This window comes from Squalius cephalus, assembly GCF_949319135.1.
Source record: "Squalius cephalus genome assembly, chromosome: 16".
In the NCBI taxonomy this organism is placed as follows: domain Eukaryota; kingdom Metazoa; phylum Chordata; class Actinopteri; order Cypriniformes; family Leuciscidae; genus Squalius; species Squalius cephalus.
In genome coordinates this window covers 1,963,422-1,967,762 of record NC_137137.1, presented here as the reverse complement: position 1 = coordinate 1,967,762, position 4,341 = coordinate 1,963,422, and the positions used below count along the sequence as shown (strand labels likewise).

Below are 4,341 nucleotides of genomic sequence, written 5' to 3'. Positions count from 1 at the left end.
CTAGTTCAAGACTCCTTTAGTGTGCAGTCTAGTTCAAGACTACTTTAGTGTGCAGTCTAGTTCAAGACTCCTTTAGTGAGCAGTCTAGTTCAAGTCTCCTTTAGTGTGCAGTCTAGTTCAAGACTCCTTTAGTGAACAGTCTAGTTCAAGTCTCCTTTAGTGTGCAGTCTAGTTCAAGACTCCTTTAGTGTGCAGTCTAGTTCAAGACTCCTTTAGTGAACAGTCTAGTTCAAGACTCCTTTAGTGAACAGTCTAGTTCAAGACTCCTTTAGTGTGCAGTCTAGTTCAAGACTCCTTTAGTGAACAGTCTAGTTCAAGACTCCTTTAGTGTGCAGTCTAGTTCAAGTCTCCTTTAGTGTGCAGTCTAGTTCAAGTCTCCTTTAGTGTGCAGTTTAGTTCAAGTCTCCATTAGTGAACAGTCTAGTTCAAGACTCCTTTAGTGTGCAGTCTAGTTCAAGACTCCTTTAGTGAACAGTTTAGTTCAAGTCTCCTTTAGTGAACAGTCTAGTTCAAGACTCCTTTAGTGAACAGTCTAGTTCAAGACTCCTTTAGTGTGCAGTCTAGTTCGAGTCTCCTTTAGTGAACAGTCTAGTTCAAGTCTCCTTTAGTGAGCAGTCTAGTTCAAGACTCCTTTAGTGTGCAGTCTAGTTCAAGACTCCTTTAGTGAGCAGTCTAGTTCAAGACTCCTTTAGTTAACAGTCTAGTTCAAGACTCCTTTAGTGTGCAGTCTTGTTCAAGACTCCTTTAGTGAGCAGTCTAGTTCAAGACTCCTTTAGTGAGCAGTCTAGTTCAAGACTCCTTTAGTGTGCAGTCTAGTTCAAGTCTCCTTTAGTGAACAGTCTAGTTCAAGTCTCCTTTAGTGAACAGTCTAGTTCAAGACTCCTTTAGTGAACAGTCTAGTTCGAGTCTCCTTTAGTGAGCAGTCTAGTTCGAGTCTCCTTTAGTGTGCAGTCTAGTTCGAGACTCCTTTAGTGTGCAGTCTAGTTCAAGACTCCTTTAGTGTGCAGTCTAGTTCAAGACTCCTTTAGTGTGCAGTCTAGTTCAAGACTCCTTTAGTGTGCAGTCTAGTTCAAGACTCCTTTAGTGTGCAGTCTAGTTCAAGACTCCTTTAGTGTGCAGTCTAGTTCAAGACTCATTTAGTGAACAGTCTAGTTCAAGTCTCCTTTAGTGTGCAGTCTAGTTCGAGACTCCTTTAGTGTGCAGTCTAGTTCAAGACTCCTTTAGTGTGCAGTCTAGTTCAAGACTCCTTTAGTGTGCAGTCTAGTTCAAGTCTCCTTTAGTGAGCAGTCTAGTTCAAGTCTCCTTTAGTGTGCAGTCTAGTTCGAGACTCCTTTAGTGTGCAGTCTAGTTCAAGACTCCTTTAGTGTGCAGTCTAGTTCAAGACTCCTTTAGTGTGCAGTCTAGTTCAAGTCTCCTTTAGTGTGCAGTCTAGTTCAAGACTCCTTTAGTGTGCAGTCTAGTTCAAGACTCCTTTAGTGAACAGTCTAGTTCAAGTCTCCTTTAGTGAACAGTCTAGTTCAAGACTCCTTTAGTGAACAGTCTAGTTCAAGACTCCTTTAGTGAACAGTCTAGTTCAAGTCTCCTTTAGTGAACAGTCTAGTTCAAGTCTCCTTTAGTGAACAGTCTAGTTCAAGACTCCTTTAGTGAACAGTCTAGTTCAAGACTCCTTTAGTGAACAGTCTAGTTCAAGACTCCTTTAGTGTGCAGTCTAGTTCAAGACTCCTTTAGTGTGCAGTCTAGTTCAAGACTCCTTTAGTGTGCAGTCTAGTTCAAGACTCCTTTAGTGTGCAGTCTAGTTCGAGTCTCCTTTAGTGAGCAGTCTAGTTCAAGACTCCTTTAGTGTGCAGTCTAGTTCAAGACTCCTTTAGTGAGCAGTCTAGTTCAAGTCTCCTTTAGTGAACAGTCTAGTTCGAGACTCCTTTAGTGAACAGTCTAGTTTGAGACTCCTTTAGTGAGCAGTCTAGTTCAAGACTCCTTTAGTGTGCAGTCTAGTTCAAGTCTCCTTTAGTGAACAGTCTAGTTCAAGACTCCTTTAGTGTGCAGTCTAGTTCAAGACTCCTTTAGTGAGCAGTCTAGTTCGAGTCTCCTTTAGTGAACAGTCTAGTTCAAGACTCCTTTAGTGTGCAGTCTAGTTCAAGTCTCCTTTAGTGTGCAGTCTAGTTTGAGTCTCCTTTAGTGAACAGTCTAGTTCAAGACTCCTTTAGTGTGCAGTCTAGTTCAAGACTCCTTTAGTGAGCAGTCTAGTTCAAGTCTCCTTTAGTGAGCAGTCTAGTTCAAGTCTCCTTTAGTGTGCAGTCTAGTTCAAGACTCCTTTAGTGAGCAGTCTAGTTCAAGTCTCCTTTAGTGTGCAGTCTAGTTCGAGTCTCCTTTAGTGAGCAGTCTAGTTCAAGACTCCTTTAGTGTGCAGTCTAGTTCAAGACTCCTTTAGTGTGCAGTCTAGTTCAAGTCTCCTTTAGTGTGCAGTCTAGTTCGAGTCTCCTTTAGTGAACAGTCTAGTTCAAGACTCCTTTAGTGTGCAGTCTAGTTCAAGACTCCTTTAGTGTGCAGTCTAGTTCAAGACTCCTTTAGTGAGCAGTCTAGTTCAAGTCTCCTTTAGTGAACAGTCTAGTTCAAGACTCCTTTAGTGTGCAGTCTAGTTCAAGACTCCTTTAGTGTGCAGTCTAGTTCAAGACTCCTTTAGTGAGCAGTCTAGTTCAAAACTCCTTTAGTGTGCAGTCTAGTTCAAGACTCCTTTAGTGTGCAGTCTAGTTCAAGACTCCTTTAGTGTGCAGTCTAGTTCAAGGCTCCTTTAGTGTGCAGTCTAGTTCAAGACTCCTTTAGTGTGCAGTCTAGTTCGAGGCTCCTTTTGTACAGGGCCCTGACTGAGTTTCCTCCTGAAACATAATTCCACCACAAACATGATCATTACAAGTTTTCTGAAGGCTCATCAAATCACAAAAAGTTCCTTGACTTCCTACAAACACAGGACTGACTGTAATTTATGTCAAGGGTTTTAAATCCTTTCACATTTCTTCTGAAGCCCATTGAGGTAGGTCAGTTTCTGGGGCAGGTTGTGAAAAATCCTACAATAAAAGAGGTGTGTAAGGGCCAGTCCCTTTTTTATGCCACACATTCAAATGTTTGCCATAATAAAAAGCCCAGTGCATTCACATCAGCAACTGTCTGAGAACACACAGACAGAGTGTCTTCATTTCCTCCACCCTAATAAATAAAAATAGGCCAATGTAAAGCATAACTGTTGTAAAGCAGGTTATGTTTGGTGTTCTGTCTGCTACATGACCTCTGTGTGGGAGACTGTGTGCATGTGTGCTGGCTTCAACAGGGACACTGTATTTCCCTCTGCAGAACATACAGTCAGCCATATTTAAAACTTAAAGTATTAATGTATTGCACACGTACCCAGTGTTACTTGCTTAGAGGAGCCAGCACCAGGGTCAGATTGTACAGCACCTGTAATCCCATCCATAATCGGCCGTCCCTTATTGCTACTCAGAGCCAACTCCTCCGCCAGTGTATTCTGGTTTTCTGAATTTAACTCTTTATTTCTGTTTGCTGCAAACAAGTGTTTCTGATAAAATGTTCACAAAAGTAATAAAAGGTTGTGGTAAATACTCACCACTTTGAATTATATTTTTATATTTTGTCTTTATCTGCTGCCAAGAACATTTGGAGTTGGGGTTGCATCTAAAAATCAATGAATATTAATCTTTCTTAGTACATACATGCACATTTTTTATATATTATAAAAATAGGCTATAGACTATATTACACATATAGGCTACACATACACATACATAATTTTACATAAATATAGAACGTATTTGTTTAACTTACACATTAACAATCAGCAATCTTTCTCCAACAGTCTTCTCTTGCTTTGGCAGCAGAGACCGTATTGTTTCGAGCTTGAAATACATATTTAAATTCATCGTAATTCTGAATGATTATCTCTTGCTCCTCCGCAGAAAAATACATCGCTCTCTACCCGCGGTTGGTTGTTCAGTGTCGACGTCACTCTTTTATGTGCACGCGCGCGTGGAGTAATCATAGCTTGAGGATCAAAGCCTGAGTTGACAGCGAAAGTCGATGAGCTGCATCATGGTACCAATAAAGCCTGATTGCATCGGTTTGGTTTTGTCAACTCAAAACTAATCCTGTAACCCCGAGTTTGTTCAGCTACCTTCATGGTACAGGCCCCAGTTCAACATAATCAGAACTCTACTTCAGAACTCTAATCAGAACTTTATTTTATTATTGTTTTATCTTTTGTTTAATCCCCTTATATGGGCCTTTAATAGCTTTCTTTGTGAAAGAACTTCGAGAACTTTGTGAATGGACTTT

General features: G+C 40.8%; 1 long non-coding RNA gene across 1 annotated transcript; it reads right to left on the bottom strand.

Annotated features, from left to right (window-relative positions):
• Positions 1-3,041: 3,041 nt before the first annotated feature.
• Positions 3,042-3,678, bottom strand: LOC307174006. Its single transcript, XR_013823930.1, has 3 exons — positions 3,617-3,678; positions 3,400-3,552; positions 3,042-3,062 (listed from the first exon to the last, which is right to left on the bottom strand). It is a non-coding gene; the product is annotated as an uncharacterized lncRNA (long non-coding RNA).
• Positions 3,679-4,341: the final 663 nt, after the last annotated feature.